Genomic DNA, 19,753 nt, shown 5'->3' on the forward strand with positions numbered 1-19,753 from the left:
GTACTTTCCAGATGCACTGTATTTAGGTCTTTACCCAGATGGGGTATAAATAGTAATGACCAATATTTTCAATCCTGTTCATTCATTTCACACATATGTGTGCAGAATTGGTGAGCACTATATAAATAACTGGTAATAAATCACCACTTGCATGGCAAGTGTTCCCAGTCATAGTTGAATGGACTGACTGTCATTGTCCCTGATCTAGTCATAGGGCCTGATTCAGACCCACTCGCGAGCGCATAGCACTCGCAAGCGGGTCGATGGTCGGGCAGTGGGCACGCTGCTGCGCGTGCGCGAACCCCGGAGCGAGTGACAACTTCACTCGCTCGGGTCTCGCAGCAAAACGGGGCGGTTGTCGATGTTGATCGACAGCTCGCCCTGTTTTGTAGGCGGGTCGGGGGGGTGGCTGCACAAACAGAGGCGTTCCCGAAGGAACGCCTGCCATTTGTGAGCGCCCTACTGACATCACACGTGATGTCAGTAGTGAACTCCTGCTCTATTAGATTGGCTGTTTAAGTAAAATGTTCAGAGATCAAGAACCCTTAATTCTCTCTTTCCACGTGCACGCGTCATTTCATAAACAGAAAGCATATGACATGTACAAGGTCTGTAGCCTCCACAGTCCTAAATTTTGGTGTTTGCTAGAGGCATAGGATTGGTAAACACGAGACTGGTTTGGACAGATCTGACTTTGCGGTCAATTATGTTCCTATTTTGGAGTCTGGGATCTTAAATGAACATATGAAAGTCTATGAGGGGTATTCAACATGCAACGTAAACTTTGCCGTCTATTAGTGTCAAAGTTTTTGCCGGCAAAAAAGTGTCGCACGCGCCCCCGATTATACCCGTATTCAATATGAAATCGTCGAAAACGGCACCCGGCGAAACTGAAATCAGCGAAAACTTCGCTGATTTTTGGGGAAATCACCCTAACACCCCCAAAAAGATGCTCTGACATGGGGGTTTACTCTGGGTACCCCCGATTAGCCCTGCTGAAGGTTTTTGGGGTCTTTAAACAGGCTCGATAGCTGCTACTTTGGGGATTTGGGAAGGTGGTGAAGAATAGTATTTAGAAGTTTTGTTTTTTTTTGCAGAAAATAAGTAGTCCCAGCAAATTTGAGGTACTTGAAAATGGGGGTGGGCATATTTAAAAGTTGCTAAAGTGAAGTTTTAATAAACATGAAAAAAACACCTGGGGCATACTTGGGGACCCCCCTAGATTGTAGTTCACTAGTTTTTAACTTTGCACCCCCAAATTTTTTTTTCGCCCCCAAAATGAAAGTGCTTTTTTTGGGGTCTTCTGAGGTATTTTTTTTTTTTTTTTTTGACACAGTTTACCTTTGGGGGACTGTCTGAAGGTTGCAGGGTGGTTTCCGAAATGTTGCACCCCAAAACCCCAATTCTGCACTTTTTTTCACCACCCATTCCTTGGTGATACTTTTTCGCAGGGTCGAATGCAATATACTTTTCGCACCGGCGAAAAGTTTTCAAATTGAATACGGTGTAAAAGTAAAAGCGGCGAAAATTACGTCTTCCTAGTGAAAACATTGCAGAAACGGCGTTTTCGCTCCATATTGAATACCCCTGTATGTATTTACATCTGAAAACACTCCGGCAAAACAATATATGCTGTCCTTGGTTTTAGGTTTGTTTATGGATTAATTTAATAGAGATTAATATTACATTTGTTGCGGAAAAATGGTTGTGTGTCCGTTCATCCACGCCTATTTGGGTTCTGTAACCCACAGTTTGTCAAAGCTGTCGATGACCAATGGATTTCAGAGGGCAATAGTAACTAATGCTAAATCCCACTTGTTTAGGATTAATTGCTGTTACCCTTTAAAATACATCGGTCAAAGCCGCCGACCATCGGCGGCTTTGTAAACCTGTCGGATGATTAAAAAATGGAAGGTATGTGTGCTAGTGGAAACAAAAACAAAATAAAAAATATATATATATAATGATGTAGTCAAGCAGCCATTCACGCACGAGAGGACCAAGCCTCAAACATCAGTGCCAACAGAAATATACAGTATATAAATGATGCTGGAGCTTGTTCTAACCAAACACTATCAGGCTGTCTATGCTAGAGATAGAATTGTGGGCGATAAAATAAAATAGAATTTATATTTTATACAATATATAAAAGTTTCAGCATATAACATCATATACGTAAAAACATATCTCAAAAGAAGAAAAAAATCTAAAAACTTCAAAGACCAGATTTGTTTCTCTTAGGACAAAGGAAGTGGATCACCTAGTAGAAGCCAATGTGGAATCGGATCCTCTGGAAATCTCTAGGTAGTCTCTACTGGTTTTTGCCGGGGCTGCGGGGACACAGGAGTACACACTGGCAGATATATCTGTACAATCTGTCTGGTGGGAAGGAAAATCTGGTAATGTATGGGAGCAAATACCGATAGAAATTTGCTCCAAAACCCTGGAAGACGGACCAGATTTTCCTTTCCACCAGACAGATTGGACAGATATATCTGTCAGTGAGTATAGGGGTCAGGGTGAATGGAGGGAAGGTGGGACACAAACATGGAGCCTCCATCATGTAATAGCAAGGGTATGTCCCAGGTAGTGAAAACCATTGAATTTTGGACCAGTTCAGCTCACCCCTATATGACACCCACCACCCTCTTCCTCCCTGGATCTCCCAGAGCACAGAACGGAAAAGTATATATGTTTTATTTACGCTGGAGATGATTTTTTGCAGGCTCTGTTTTTGCCATTAGGTAGATTGTACTGAAAATCTGCGATTTGTATGAGGGAGTGGTGGTCTGTATATCTTCCACTGCCTCCTACTGGGACACGATTATCCATTGTGTGTCTGTGACACTGGAGTATCTCCAGGCATATCACCCAGCCCCAGTTCTACTACTACAGCCTTTTGTGTATGCTCCACCAGGACACAGCATACAATTGCTAAACCAGGACCCTCCCGAGCCCGGCTTAGCAACCTTTTAATGCTGAGTGTGTCCTTGGTGTGAGGAAGCTTTTGTTCCAAAAATAAAAACCACCACCTAGTAACAATTCAGGAATTACATACATTGTAAATGCAATGTTAACATCAACTGGGGGTTTCACTTGACACTCGTGCCATAACTCATAGCAACCAATCAGCAATTAGCTTTGTTTGATGTTGAGCGAGTTACAGAATGAAACCATTTGTCTGATGGGTTGCTATGGGTTAGGGAATATTTGCACTTTATCAGTAACCTACTCGTAATCCAATGTTTGAGTATAGATGCAGCTATTGGGGAACAATAGACCCTGAGACTAAAAAAAATAAGGTTGGGAGGAATTTTTAGTTAACCTTTATGACAAATAGTTTTTGTGATTTTTTTCCTCTCTCTACTTCGTTTTAAGTGTGATAGACAACGGCTAATCAGGGATTCTTTTCAGCGTATATTAGGTTTTTTGTTCAACTTTTAAATAAATTGTGACATTATGTTGATTTCAATTGTTTTGACCAGTAATGTGTTATGGGCCTGATTCAGCAAGGTTCGAAATTGCAAAGCTGCACGCAGGCTACCGATATATGATGTATGCACGCAGGCTATAGATATATGATGTATGCACGCAGGCTATAGATATGATATATGCACACAGGCTATAGATATATGATGTATGCACGCAGGCTATAGATATATGATGTATGCACGCAGGCTACAGATCAGTGGCATAACTAGGGTATTTGGAGCCCAGGGCAAATTTGAAAAGGGAGCCCCCCCCCCCCATGTGCGCGCGGCGAAGGCGTGCGCGGCAAAAAAAATGGGCGTGGTCACTTAAAAATGGGGCGTGTCAACATGACACACCCCTTTATTTTCAAACTGAACATTCCTATCCATATGCACCTTAACCTCAGTAGTACCCCCAGTATGCAGTTGTGGTCCCTCTCATGCAGGCCCATAGTAGTGCCCCTTATACAGTATCCCCAGTAGTGGTCCCTCTTATACAGCCCCCAATTAGTTCCCCTTACTCAGTACCCCCAGTAGTGGCCCCCCAAATGCAGTGCCCCACGTAGTGTTCCCCCTTATGCAGTGCCCCCAGTAGCAGTCCCCACAATGCAGTGCGCCCAGTAGCGGTATCCCCTTATGCAGTGCCCTTTTATATAGTGCCCCCAGCAGTAGTCCCCCCCATGCAGTTTTCCCAGTAGTGGTCCCCTTATGCAGGCACCCTGTAGTGATCCCCCCTATCTAGTGCTCCCTGTAGTGGTCCCCGCAGTGCCCCTAGCAGTAAGCCCCTTATATAGTTCCCCCAGCAGTAGTGTCCCCCCCTCCCATGCAGTGCCCCCAGTAGTGGTCCCCCTGATGCAGGCTCCCAGTAGTGACCCCCCCCTATCCAGTGGTCCCTGTAGTGGCCCTTCCTATTATTGCCCCCATTAGTGGTCCCCCGAGTGCAGTGCCTCTAGTAATACTAGGCCCCTTTTAGAATGCCCCCAGTGGTAGTCCCCCCCCAAGTAGTAGTCCCCAATAGAGTAGCCCCCCCCCAGTAGAGGTCCTCCCAATGGCACCCGCAGTAGATGTCCCCCCCAGTAGTAGCCAACCCCTCCCCCGTTGTGCAGATAGGTAAGGTTTAAAAATAAATAAATATATATAAAAATATACTTACCTGATTCCACGCTGCTCCTGTCCGCGATGCCGATGCCGCTCCCGCCCTCCAGTCCGCCCGGGCTGGCGCGCTCAGCATTATGGGACTGACGTCATGACGTCAGTCCCATTACCCACTGCAGTCCGGCTCTTGCAGTGGGTGCTGCAGCAGCCAATGAGAGTCTATCTGACTCTCATTGGCTGCTGTTTAACACACGCATCGCCGCCAGCGCTGGCGGCGATGCGTGTGTTATGCACAGCCTGAGCCCGCCTCCTAGCGCTATTGGGCAAGCGCTCAGGGGGAGGGAGCGGGCTCAGGCGTGCAGCACAGGACCGGTGCTGGAAGCCTAGCGCCGGTCCTGTGCAAATGTGTAGCGCTGACCGCACTCATTGCAGTCGGCGCTACACTGGCTATCTAGGGCGGGCGGACCGGTACCGTGGCCGGCGGCGCCCCCCAGCGCCGCCGGTCCAACGGCAACCAGGGCACGAACCCCACTCGCCCTGCCCTAGTTACGCCACTGCTACAGATATATGATGTATGCACGCAGGCTATAGATATATGATGTATGCACGCAGGCTATAGATATATGATGCATGCACGCAGGCTATAGATATATGATGTATGCACGCAGGCAGCTTTGCAACTGTGATCCTTGCTATTATGCGAATGCAGCAGGAGGTGCATGACACCCCCTGCTGCATTTGCGATCCCAGTGCTGCGAAGGAGGTCGCAGGCTGGGATTACCATCGCGACCATCGGTGGTCGATGGTCGCGATGGTGGACGGCGCCGGGCCTCCGGCCGTCTGAGTAAGCCCCATCTTACTCAGGCTGGCTGGCTTGTGAACCCAAGGCGCTGCATTCAGCAAAGCAGATCCTGGGCTAGCCACTCCCGGAAAATGGGGCGTACACGCCCCCGTTTCCAGGAACAGCGGCTGCCCCTTAAATGCCTCTGCCTGTCAATCAGGCAGTGGCATTTAAGGGTCTGCGTGCAGCTACGCAGGACCCATTCTGCACACTCGCAGAATGGGTCCTGCGCACGTGCAGATTCCCGCTAATTGAGAATCTGCGATCACTGCTGAATCAAGCCCTATGTGCATTAGTGCAGTTGGCACAATACCCACTATGGACCCGATGCAGAGTTGGTTGCAAATGGGGCATACTCTAAAGCCGCAAGTAATAGTTGCATATAAATGCAAAAATGCCGAGGGATACTCGTGTACAACCTTAGCATATATATCCAGTTTACACTAGGCATAGGTTACTTACACTTCGATGCAAGTTTTTAACCAACCCTATGGGGAGTGATTCGGTTTGCCATAGTGCTGCATACAAAAGAACATGAGTTCGGGTGAGAGAAGTCCGCAAGGGGGGTGAGTGGAGGTGCAGTTACCGGCGTTTCCACTACACTGCAACGGTAACCCGCCACTTAATTAAATTGACCACATTGTCTCCTGCACAATTTTGTTTTTGTGCTAAACCATGTACATAAAAGCATAATCTATGCCCAAGCCATGAAGTACGCACCTATCGGCATCAGCAGTGCATTCATAAAGAGCCAATCACAAGCTTTTCACTAGTGCTGGTGATGTCATCATCTGTTATTTGTACCTGCCCCTAACCACCTGCAAAAAATATGACTTTCTCAGGTGCATAGTCATCAGTGTCCTGGTCAGCTGGAAACACACCCATATTGTAGTCTACATACGTTAGAAGAACGCGGTGCCTCAATCCCGCTCCTGCCCCCCTCTACAGCCATATGCAAGCAATGTAAGCTAGTCTCTGCACATTCGTAAATGTGTGCCCCGCTTTCTGGGCATGTGCAGGGGGAGTTCACACAAAATTTCTACACAAACTGGCCTAGTACCCCCTTTGACTGTAACTGCATATTATTGAAACTAATATACATGTATATCTAAAAAAACACTGTATATATTATATACTATCCTGGTTCTGGAATGTTTGAGCATGAAGCGGTTTATACAGTCAGTGTATTTGACTGTAAATGATGTGAAGCTTGGATGTACTGAAACCCACAGGTCATCAGGTGGCAGTTAGAAGGACGTGTTGTGTGCCTCTTCTGCAGGAATGCACAACTGAATCTAACATCACACGCAGGCAGTGTGCTGGTATAATTATATATGAGCGTCATAGTCACTGCTGGTACAATTATAGATGAGCATCATTACCAACTGCTGGTAAGATCACGATAGGGCTGAATAGTCTCTAACTACAACAGGCAGCGTCATTTATTATGCCGACTGTCCAACGCGGCACCTTATAAATAAACAATGATGATACATACCATGATGTAAAATTATATATATATATATAATATATATATATATTAGGGGTGAGCGGGTTCGGATTTCTGAAATTCGAACCCCCCCGATCCGAGGCCGATCCGAGTAAGGCTCGACTTTTCCCGCCTGACTCGAATCTGAAATCGAGGCAAAACGTCATAATCTCGCCTTCAGGGTCTCGCGGCTTTTGGATTCTATATAAGGTACCCGCGTCAGCGCCATTTTCTCACTCGTCTGTGGACAGTGAAGAAGGAGGGTGGGAGTTAGGGCTGGCTGGGCTGTGTAGTGTAGTGTAGTGCAGTATAGTGTTGTGCTGTGCTGCTGTTGTCCATAGGGGCTGTGTCCACTCCTCCAAAGTCCATAGGGGCTGGCTGTGTTGTGCTGTGCTGCTGTTGTCCATAGGGGCTGTGTCCACTCCTCCAAAGTCCATAGGGGCTGGCTGTGTTGTGCTGTGCTGCTGTTGTCCATAGGGCTGTGTCCACTCCTCCAAAGTCCATAGGGGCTGGCTGTGTTGTGCTGTGCTGCTGTTGTCCATAGGGGCTGTGTCCACTCCTCCAAAGTCCATAGGGGCTGGCTGTGTTGTGCTGTGCTGCTGTTGTCCATAGGGCTGTGTCCACTCCTCCAAAGTCCATAGGGGCTGGCTGTGTTGTGTTGTGCTGCTGTTGTCCATAGAGGCTGTGTCCACTCCTCCAAAGTCCATAGGGGCTGGCTGTACTGTGTTGTGCAGTCAGTTGTCCATAGGGGCTGTGTCCACTCCATAGTCCTGTGCAGTGTCCCAGTCCTAAAGGGGTGCTGTAGTGTTGTCCAGGGGGTGCTCTGTCCATCAGGGGTGCTCCCCCAGAGTGCAAAAAAAATAAATATTTTTTCTGTGTTTGTGAATTGTGTGCGCAGTAGCCGCACGTGCATCAACAAAGTAGCACCAAGCGTGCACCTGTGTCATAAGTAAAGGGCCGGCTGGCTTGACCGTTAAAGGGTGCTGTAACCCCCAAAGTGCACTCCAAACCAAATAAAAAATATTTTCTGTGTTTGTGAATTGTGTGCACTGCGGCTGCACGTGCATCAACAAAGGAGCAGCGCCAAGCGTGCGTCTGTGTCCCATAAGTAAAGGGCCGGCTGGCTTGTCCGTTAAAGGGTGCTGTAACCCCCAAAGTGCGCTCCAAAAAAAATAAAAAAATATATTTTTTTGTGTTTGTGAATTGTGTGCGCAGTAGCCGCACGTGCATTAACAAAGTAGCGCCAAGCGTACGCCTGTGTCATAAGTAAAGGGCCGGCTGGCTTGACCGATAAAGGGTGCTGTAACCCCCAAAATGCACTCCAAACCAAATAAAAAAATATTTTCTGTGTTTGTGAATTGTGTGCACTGTGGCTGCACGTGCATCAACAAAGGAGCAGCGCCAAGCGTGCGCCTGTGTCCCATAAGTAAAGGGCCGGCTGGCTTGTCCATTAAAGGGTGGTGTAACCCCCAAAGTGCGCTCCACAAAGAATAAAAAAAAAAAAATTCTGTCTTTGTGAATTGTGTGGGCTGTAGCTGCACCTGCATCCTCAAAGCAGCAGCGACAAGCGTGCGTCTGTCTGTTAAAGGGTGGTGTAACCCCCAAAGTGCACTCCAACAAAAATAAAATATTTTCTTCTGTGTTTGTGAATTGTCTGCACTGTACGTGCATCCTCAAAGCAGCAGCGCCAAGCGTGTGTCTGTCTGTTAAAGGGTGGTGTAACCCCCAAAGTGCACTCCAACAAAAATAAAACATTTTCTTCTGTGTTTGTGAATTGTCTGCATTGTACGTGCATCCTCAAAGCAGCAGCGCCAAGCGTGCGTCTGTCTGTTAAAGGGTGGTGTAACCCTCAAAGTGCGCTCCACAAAGAATAAAAAATTCTTCCTTTTTTTCTGTCTTTGTGAATTGTGTGGGCTGTAGCCGCACCTGCATACTCAAAGCAGCAGCTACAAGCATGCGTCTGTCTGTTACAGGGTAGTGTAACCCTCAAAGTGCACTCCACAAAAAATAAAAAATTCTTCTTTTTTTTTTCTGTCTTTGTGAATTGTGTGGGCTGTAGCTGCACCTGCATCCTCAAAGCAGCAGTGACAAGTGTGCGTCTGTCTGTTAAAGGATTACATCGGTGACAGCATCCAAGTAGGCATGTCAGACAGTCCATACCTGTACTGGCAGGAAAAAGAGGCAATTTGGAGGACCCTGTACAAACTGGCTCTATTTTACATGAGTTGCCCCCCCTCCAGTGTGTACTCCGAAAGAGTGTTTAGTGCAGCCGGGAACCTTGTCAGCGAAAGGCGTAGGAGGTTGCTTACACAAAATGTGGAGAAGATGAAGTTCATAAAAATGAATTATCAACTCTTCCAGGGAGACCAGCCTCCAGAACGTACAGAGGGACCTGTGGTGGTGGATTCCAGCGGGGACAAATTAATACTCTGTGAGGATGAGGATGTACACAACACTGAAGAGGGTGAGGAATCGGTGGATGAGGAGGATGAGGACGACATCTTGCCTCCGTAGAGCCAGTTTGTGCAGGGACAGATTAATTGCCAGCTTGTTTTGTGGGGGCCCAAACGACCCCAATCATTTCAGCCACAGTTGTGTGCATGTCCTGTTTATACAACATAAGGGTGGGTGGGAGAGCCCAAGGACAATTCCATCTTGCACCTCTTTTTTTTCTTTGCATTATGTACTGTTTGGGGCCTAGTTTTTCAAACTGCCATCCTGTCTGCCACTGCAGTGTCACTCCTAGATGGGCCACGTGTTTGTGCCGCCCACTCGTGTCACTTAGCGTAGTCATCCAGCTACTTCGGTGCAACCTTTTGGACATAAAAACACTATTGTGAGGTGTGAGGTGTTCAGAATAGGAGCAGAAAAACCACAAATTCTGTGATTTTAGCTGTTTTTATGATTTATTTTTTTTTAAATACAGATCCAAAACACAAAGCCCAGAACCCAAAACACGTAAGGGTGGTTTTGACAAAACCAATCCAGATCCAAAACACGAAGAAATATCCAGATCCAAAACCAAAACACAATACACGAAAAGTGGCCGGTGCACACCCCTAATATATATATACATGTCAACATTCTCATGTTGACCTAATAAATGTCGACATGATGAGTGTCAACCAAATATAACTAATCCCACTGAAATACACTGCTGCTGCACCCCTGGTGTAGTTGCCCGTCACACCCCCCTTAGTCCAGTTCTAGTCTGTATGTGTGGGGGTCCCCTGTTTGGGGGCCATGCCGGTGGTTATCTGCATATGCATGTTGCCTGCTTTTAGGGCATGTACGGAAACAATTTGTATATTTAATTCCATGCAAAATGGTGTACGTCCAGCTCATCATAGGTGCTGTATTACTGTGCTCATGTTGTGGGCCCTCTTGCCTGCTGAATTAGGAGCAGCTATTTTAATACAATAGTTTCCAGGCATGACCCCAGTTCCGGGCAATGGTGTTGTTGCTGTTTTCAGAGCTATTTTATCTGAGCTACAGTATATCCTTATAGAGGAAGATTACCTTTCTGTGACTGCGGGGAACCAAAATATGACTCCTGAGGCATAATATTCAGAATTTATCAATAAAGTATGTGCTTGAAAAATGTTAAACATAGATGCAAAGTGTTCTTATATTCCAGGCTTATACTAACCTCGTCATCTCCGTTTCCAGCTATTACACATAGGGTGTATTTTCACTTTATTTGTTTATAGTACATTTATTCTGCATATGTCCTGCATACATTACTTGCATTTAGTAGATTTAGAGGAACTGGCACTTATCTTATTAATGGACTCTACTTGGGCTGGGCATATTTCAGCAGGGGGGGGGGCAGAATGGGACAGAACTGCAATCAGAGAGGAGGGTCATATATATAGGCATATGGGAGCTGGCTCTAAGGCATAGTTGCCAACATTCAGCTCCCTCTGTCCGGGAGGGAGCTGAATGCTCGCATACAGAGGGGGGAGTGGCTGGGTACTGACTCCACATGGGGGCATCGCGTCATCGTGACCCCACCCCCTCTTCATAATGCCGAAGAATAAAGGCATTGTGAAGCAGGGGGCGGAGCCATGATGACGTGATGTAGCGCAAATCACGTCATCCGGCTCCCCGCTGCGGGGGGTTCTAGTTGTAGCCCGGCGGGGCAGGCGGCAGCCAGGAGTCTTGCCTGTCTTTCCGGGGGGTCGGGAGAGGCACCCGATATTCGGGAGGCTCCCGACCAAATTGGGGGGGTAGGCAAGCCTGCTCTAAGGGTGCCTACACACGTCAAATCGTGTAAAATATGCCCAAATCGTGAGTGTCCACTCACGATCACGATGCCGATTCGCGTCTCTGCAGGTCGTACATCGCAACTTCAGATCTGTCATGCTGTAGGGCAGATCTGACAATCTCAGTCACGATGCACTGGATTAGTTAGGAGGCACGATATATCGTTTGTCACATTGGACAGTTTTTACCCCCAAATCGTGCCCACGACTGCCAGGGAGCTGCTGGGGAGAGTTCGAGGGGATATCGGACACAATGTCGAATCGTGAGCACATCGCCAAGTGTGTAGGCACCTTAAGGCATATAAAGTGCAATAGTGGGCTGGCTGGGCATATATAGGGGCATGAGAAGGCTCCGTGGTATGAGGGGCTGGCTGAGGCATATAGAGGAGCATAAAGGGCTCTGGGCTAGTCTAGCTCATAAGAGCATAAGGGGGCTCTGAGGCATATATAGGAGCATGATGTGGCTTAGAGGCATATAAAGGGGCATGAGGGGCCCTGAGGCATGTAAAGGGTGCATGGGGTGCTCTGTGTTGGTATATAAGGGTATGAGGTGGCTCTGAGGCATATAAAGATGCATGAGGGGTTTGGGACTCCCTATAGATTGCAAGCTTGCGAGCAGGGCCCTCTTACCTTTATGTAAGTCTTTTAAATGTGTCTTTTATGTATGCATGTCTGTCTGTCTTTTACAACCCAGTAAAATGTTAATGTTCATTCAAATTGTAAAGCGCAACGGAATTTGCTGCGCTATATAAGAAACTGTTAATAATAATGCAGGAGTGGGCTCTTTCTTAGATAGTGAGAAAATGGCCTGAAATCTGAAAAATAAAATGGTTGTAACTCTACTGTGGTTTTGGACTCAGGACCTGATTCAGAGCCGCTCGCTCAGACAGAGTGCTCACTCAGAATCAGGGCCGGGCTTTTTTTTTTTGGAGCGGCCTCTTGGGCGCTCGCATAGCTGTGGGTGACCACCCACAGCTATTGCGAGTGGCCAGGATGATGGTTGCGATGGTCAAGACCATCGCGACCATCGGGCTTGCGACGAGACCCTTGTGGTAGCCCCAGAGAGCTTTCGGCTCTAACAGAGCCGGAAGCTCTCCACTGACATCACTTGTGATGTCAGTGGGGCCGCCCCCAAACGGCAGGCGTTCTCATGGGAACGCCTCCGTTTGGGCAGCCACGCCCCCGACCCGCCCACCAAAGGGGGCAAGCTGTCACTCAACATCGACAGCTCGTCCCCTTTGGTGCGAGACACGGAGAGACTGTGCAGGAATATGGAACTGAAAAGGTGGTAACCCTAGTGGGGCTATATATATGCTTTCGTATGCCAGATGTATGCTTAACGCAAAAATACTGCTGTTTTTGAGCAGGACATATAATAAGATGTTTGTGATTCAGCACACAGGCATGAGTAAGCACAAGGCAGGATTAAGGGCCATATGGGCCTGAGGCTGAAAATATTCAAAGGCCTATTGTGGGAAGCGTAGGAACTGTCAACAGTGTTGTGTGGGTGTTGGCAGTGCCATGTTAGCCTGTTTACCACCTATACTATCAGCCCCAATGTCTCAATAAATACAGAAAAGTAGAAAAATAGCACAATTTTGTGAGGAAAATAGAAATACCATTTTAAGAATTACGATTTATGGCCAATTGTGTGGCCAGCTGGGCTCCTGGTCACCGTCATGCTGTCATGATGATTGGTCTATTTTTATGTCGTGGCCTGAGGCTGTAGTCCCATCCGCCCCATTGTTAATCTGGCCCTGTGTATGCAACAGAATTGTTTACACCTACAATGAGAGCGCAAGATGTGTCCGATACTGAATTAGGCGTTTAGTACTAATGTGTTCGGTAAGAAAAATTACATGCTTAGTAGAGATGAGTGGTTCGGTTTGTGGAAGCATTCACAGTATAGGGCCAATAGTATAATTTCTGAATTAATGTACATTTATGTTTCAGGTTCAAAGATTAAAGGTGTTTTACTTAAAAAAAAAATAATATTAATTTATAACAAAAATTATAAAATACAATTTTCTTTACAAATAAATTTCAAAAGGGGCTTTTACTTCTAATTTTTACTTTTTTGTAGCATGACCTTTAAGAACTAAAATTCCAATATAAAAGGGATATAAACAAAAAGTGGTGCAACATTTATCTTGGTAAAAAAATGTGCTACTATAATTAATCAGGTTCCATCATTTATCTATTACAATTTAGGAATGGAAAGCAGGCATCTGATTGGTTAATATGGGTCACAGTACCTTTTGTGCACGGGTTTGAATTATCATCCCCCTTTGTGTTTTTAAAGGTAAGTTATGTTTATGCATATTTCTGTTCTGAATATAAATATAGGCAAATCAAAATCCAATTTCAAAAATACAGTCAAAAAAATTAGGTCATAGGCTTTCTTTAAGTGATATTGAGGTTTTCATTGTTACACAATTGACTCTCTGTTGTTCCTCTTATTTTTATTACCATTCATTTATAATCTTCCAATATATTAATCTAGAATTGTTAGTGTATTTTTTGGGGTTTTTTTTTGTTTAGTATTGTATGTATAATGTTTGGGAGCAATTTGCTAACCAATGAGGTTAGGTCTTTCATTTGAAATTTCCTGTGTGTTTTTTTTTTTACCTTTTATCCTAACTTGACATTGACTTATTTTGTCCATTCTGCTTGGCCTGCATTGATATCCTAAACACTTGCATAAACAAACATAGGGTATTGTACCACCAACTGTTAAAAAAAAGTTTCAACAAGGAGAAGGAGAGAGAATGACAGACTGCAATCCCTCTTGAGTGCCTGTGCTCATGAATATTAATAGGGTAGTAATTAAAATGCAGGGACACAGCAGGATGGATGCAGGCGCTGCCTTCGGAGCGCTGGGAACGGGGGGAGAGCGTCTTTCCAAGCAGATTTTGACTCCGTTCTGTGATGAAAAGAAGGAAACCGAGCTTTCAACTTTAATCAGTTTACAGTTTTTGACGTGAAATGTCTTTAACTGAAGATGTTTCAGTTGCCATGCTACTTGGCCAGAGTATCACAGATCCTAGCAGACAGCAAGCAAGGAGAATGTTTGGTCTATATTCCGATGGGTTTATTCAATAATAATATGCTAATAATTTCATGATAAATACCCATAGAATCACTCATTTCATCTACTTTTTCACAGCACTCTGCTGATAGATTTACTCCAGTATGTTTCTTCCATTAGCAAGTATTAAGGGGTCATCCAATAATTAGAATGGGATTTATCATGTAAATTAAAAAATAAATCTCAGGAACATTCGCTTGCAGCTGTAAGCCGATTAAAGCGAAATTAGTGATACTTTGGAAACTGATATTTTCGTTTTTGAATGGGAAGATTAACGTTATTCCATAATTCAACCAGGGCCATTTATGAAAAATGGAGGCCCTGGAAATAGACGCTGTAACCCCTAGCAACTGATCAGGTGTATGCCTGAATTTTGTAACCTGTGCTAGAAAAATATCAGTGATTGGTTGCCATTTGTTTTTTATAGTGGCTTAAAAGAGGCTAGATTAGTCAGTTAGGTCTTCTTCCATCCTCATAGGTGTGCGGGAATTGTTGTTTGAATTATGCGCAATGCAAAATGTAATTCTTCTGTTGTTTCCCATTGCAGTTTTTTTTCACTCCATCAATGGACAGTACGCAAACAAGTTGCACTCCGTAGATGCCTCGGCAAAATGGAACTGCGCCAAGGTTTATGGTCCTGCGGAAAAATGTTAGTTTCATGGGCAGATTCAAATAGCCGCAAAGTTCCAACGCAGTGTGTGGCTGCGCACATTTACGGCTATTGCAGTAGGAAAACCTTCCTTGACTTTCGATGTCACCTCTTTGCGACGCGTACAGTACAAAAACAAACAAGGTTTTCCTGCCATAATATCCTGCAGAAGGTCGCGGCTGATTGAATATGCCCCTAAATGTCGCATTAAAAGTAAACTTCCTACCACTTTAGAATTGTCCTTATCATTAAATAAAATATTCAGCTGTTGTCATAAAATATTGCTTTGTTTATCTGTTTATTACATGTGGTACTTCTGTAAGCTTAATGTTTTTTTTTTCATTGGACAAAATGCATCTAGAAATAAATTCTCCACCAGCGTGCCGATCGCATTATTGGATAGATTCACTAGTAAGTGATCATATTGTATGATACATTTTCTAGTAACCAATCATATTGTTGGATAAATTAACAAATAACCAATGACATTACTGGATAAATTCACCAGTAACCAATCACATTTTTTAATAAATTCACTAGAAAACCAATAAAATTGTTAGATAAATTCACTGGTAGCCAATCAAATTGTTGGTGAAATTTACTAGTAACTGATTATACTGTTGGAGAAATTCACTAGTAACCAATGACATTATTGAATAAATTCACTAGTGACCTATCATATTGTTGGATACATTCACTAGTAACCAATCATCACTAGAAACCAATCAAATTCACTAGTAACCGATCATATTGTTTTATACAATCAATAGTAAACAATCATATTGTTGGATAAATTCACTAGTAACCAATGATATTATTGAATAAATTCACTAGTAACCAATCACATGTCTTTAATAAATTCATTATGAACCAATCAAATTGTTAGGTAAATTTACTATTAATGATCAAAAAATTTAAGAAATGCATTAGAAACCAATCACATTACTGGATGAATTCACTAGTAACTAATATAATTGTTGGACAAATTCAGTAGTAGTAACCCGTTTTCCGGGAGTGGCAAAGGCCAGGATCTGCGTCAACAGATGCAGTTTCCTGGCCTCGCAAGTCGGCCAGCCTGCGTAAGATGAGGCTTGCTCAGCTGGCCGGCTCCGTCCACCATCGCAAGCCTGCGGCCTCAGTCGCAGTGGCGGTCTTGCAAATGCAGCAGGGGTGTCAGACACCCCCTGCTGTATTTACATAACAGCAAGGACGGAATTTCAAAGCTGCTTGTGTGCGGTTTTGCAATTCCGTCCTATGCTGAATAACCCCCATAGTGTAATTTACAATGAAACATCACAGTAAATTTGAGCAGGAATCCTGTGAATTTCTAGAGCTTGTAAAATGCACTACAGGTTTGTTCAATGAAATGTTTCAGGCTTCCAATTACAATTCTATTTCATATTACAATAGCATGAACAGGCAGGAGTCCTCTGTACCCTACATTTTTATCCAAAAATATCACCGACTAACCTATTTTTTTCTGTTCTTTTTGGAAAGTGCCATACAAACACCAAAGGAATTATGTGTTGAGTTAAATTCCCCTAAAGCATGTGATTACCTCAGCTGTAATTTGGAATGGCAAACTTGTTTTCCCAAGCATTATAATAATTTACACTAACTGTAATATAGGAGCGCGATATTATGTTATCCATTATAGCTGGGATTATAGATTTTACAAGCCCCATTTCCTGGCTGCTGACAGATTTGCCAACCACAGACCTCTTAGAAGAGCCTGTTTCTCGCACTGTGTGTTATTCCAGTCATAAACGTATCTCTTTCACCTGGGACATAATGTCCTGCTTCTGCTTTATCGCTGATTTTCCAACTGAATTAGCCAGTATTTAATTAAACGTTTGATGTTAAAACCTACATTTAATATGAAATATTTCAGCTCTGCTGAATTAAATGGCAAATAAATGGTAAATGTATGAGAAGAATAATGGAAGACAGATTGTGTGGTGGACAGAATAGGTCATACATTTTGGGAATGGGATTGAAATACCGGCAGCTTGGTTCAAATACCAACAGTGACAGGCCGACAGGTGAAGATCCGGACGCCCAGTGGTAAGCATTGTATGCTATACTCCTCTCCCCCCTAACCCGAACCCTCCCTTAGGGGTGCCTAACCCTAACCTCACCCTCTAGTGCCTAACCCTAAACCCCCATGGGTGCCTAAACCTAACCCGCCCTCCCCGCACCCAATACCTAACCCTCCCAGGGGGGGTGCCTAACCCTAACCTCCGCCCCTAGTGCCTAACCCTAAACCCCCTTCCCCTAGCCTAACCCTAACCTTCCTGGGGGGTGCCTAACCCTAAATCCCCCCTGGGGTCCCTAAACCTAACGCCCCCATCCCCGGGCTGTGTATACTTACCCAGCAGAGAGGACGATCGGTTCGGCGTCCTCGGCATTCCGGCGTCGGGATTAACATAGGCATCGGTATTTCGACGCCTATGTTAAATCCCTTGCCGGTATTATGCTGTCAGGATTGAGACCGGCAGCCATGCGCCGCCGGTCTCATAACCACATCCCTACATTTTGGCATAAGGGGGTTCCTCATATTATTTCGGGTATAATTCATTCCTCCCAACATTCCTGCTTTGTAAATCAGATCAATACTAATCACTTTCCCAACTTGTCCATCGAACCCAATGTGACCATATCACCAGTTTTATAGACCACATTATGTTTGCTTGCAGGACATTGGTACACTACTATTAAAAGCCCCATTTGGGGTATGTAAATCATATCTATGACTCAACTTGCTGACCCGTTGTTCTGGATTGAATTAATTATATTAATTAAGTATTTTGTGAATATATTTAATGAGCAGGAAAAATGTTTATTAATACATAATTAGACATTAGTATATTATACAATAGATTTGCATATGCATGACCACAGGAATCCGCTCTGAGTGACTGCGTCCGAACTGTAAGTTATTGGCTCATGGAAATATTGTATGGTAAGAATATGTTTACTGCAGTCTTAGGGCACAAGATGCAGTATAAAGAATGGGACAGAGCTGCTGCACATGTCCAGTGGCAGCTTCTCCTACCAAGTCTGTGGATCTGAGTGTTGAGAACACTGAACTAGAGAGACCAGAGAGCAGCTACCAGCAAGAAGAGACAGGCATCTTACCATGAGGTGGGAGAATGTGTGCTTACAAAGAGACTTTCTCTCTCCAAAGGTCTATACCTCCCTATATCTGCTGTTGTCCCCTGTGCATGCATTAAGTGATGCTTAATGTTTGCAGGTTACCCCTGAAAACTGCTGTTTTAGGGGGCTATCCCGCAAATTTTACTTATATATGCCCCTATAATTCATCAGTGATGCCGGAAGTGATATTATCTAACCGGGTCACCTATGTGTGTTGCACGGCATCAGGTTCATAGTAGGAGGAGTCTGTATAGTATGTCAGGATGAGTTACAAAAGTCTTATGTATTTGGAAGTTGTCTTGTGTAACTATAGGAAGAGCAGTAGGAATAATTTATATGGCTCTGTGGCTGATTCAGAGGTGGGCACACTGTGTGTCTGTGATGCGTCTTCGGTCGCAGCGGATCTGACTGTATATGCTAATTCCGCAGGTGGCGTCTTTTGTAAAAAGCATTGGATCCACAGTGAAAGATTCACCAGCCCATCATACTACGCTGCCAGGACCAGTGAAACTGCGTCCGAGGACGTATCCACTGGCTTCGGCACGGCCATAAAATGGGGCCGTCATACCCCCATTTTCTGTAATGTACCCCATCGCTACCCCCAAACACCAGCAGCATGTCAATCATGCTGCAGCTTACGACTGACATCGCAGCTGTATGAAAGCGCATGCGCACAGCGTCTCCGAAGCTTGTGCAGTCCTCCAACCATCTGCAAACTGCAAAAATGTTGAAACAGCATCCGCCTCTGAAAGTCCCTCTGTCCTTGTATATAATATGTAGGGAGGATGGATGGTGAAGTTTTGTGTGAGCACTAGAGTTCTTTTAAGAGGAGATTAGAAGATAAACTGTTTTACATTAATTTGTGGGCTTAATATTTCATGGGAAAGCAGGCTTACCAATAACTTGTTGAGTTTTAAATTAATTGGAAGGACGGACCGTGGGGCCTATTCATCATTGGAGGCCGTATGGCCTCCGATGATGAAGTATTGAACTCGCTGCAAGGGATACTTAAGTATCCAACTCGCAGCGGGGGAAACTTGACACCGGAGCAATTCGTCATTGCTCCGGTGAGGGACAACTGCTCCGAAAAGCAGTTGTCCCCGTGGTTACAGAAGTAGTGGTGTTACTTACCTGCTCCCCGTCATCCCGGCTACGCATGCGTGACTTCGAGTCACGCATGCGCAAAGCCGCTGGGGAGGTAGTGAGGAGGCGGCGGACGGATCCCTCTTCGCATCCCCGGAACTTCTTCCCATAGGAAGGAGCGGGGAGCCGAGAACAAGCACCGTCTGAAGATGGCACTTGTTCTTGGAAGCAAACTCCGAAAACTTTATCGGACCCCTGATGATGAATAGCCCAGTAACCTAAATACTAGCGTTTCCACATGGTTACCGGGCCATTTATCGTATGATGAATAGGCCCCTTTGTGTCATGTGTCATATTGTGGTGTTGTCCATTAATCTCCAATGTTTGTAGGTTTTTTCAATCTGGTTGTGGATATAACATTCATCCGGAGAAGGTTCATATTAAATTGAGGAGTTCGGGACCATATATATTATTTTTTTAGTGCCTCATGTTGCAATGACGTCACTAAATCCTAATAAATAATAAGGGCTGCATTCTCATGTATATTGATTCCGTTCTTGGCTGCCTCTGCTGTGTGTGGGCAATAGGTAAACTTTACCAGATAACTAATAATATGC

The 19,753-nt window shown here is 44.9% G+C and overlaps 1 long non-coding RNA gene across 1 annotated transcript in view; it reads left to right on the top strand.

Annotated features, from left to right (window-relative positions):
* Positions 1-15,158, top strand: part of LOC148481508 (uncharacterized) — a 61,465-nt gene extending 46,307 nt beyond the window's left edge. The window contains exons 3-4 of the long non-coding RNA XR_015871907.1: positions 13,372-13,462; positions 14,796-15,158. This is a non-coding gene — a long non-coding RNA (uncharacterized LOC148481508). The remainder of the gene's footprint in view (positions 1-13,371; positions 13,463-14,795) is intronic.
* The last annotated feature ends 4,595 nt before the right edge of the window (positions 15,159-19,753 follow it).

The sequence above is a fragment of the Taudactylus pleione genome, unplaced genomic scaffold, assembly GCF_031769625.1.
Source record: "Taudactylus pleione unplaced genomic scaffold, aTauple2 ptg000579l, whole genome shotgun sequence".
Classification (NCBI taxonomy): Eukaryota; Metazoa; Chordata; class Amphibia; order Anura; family Myobatrachidae; genus Taudactylus; species Taudactylus pleione.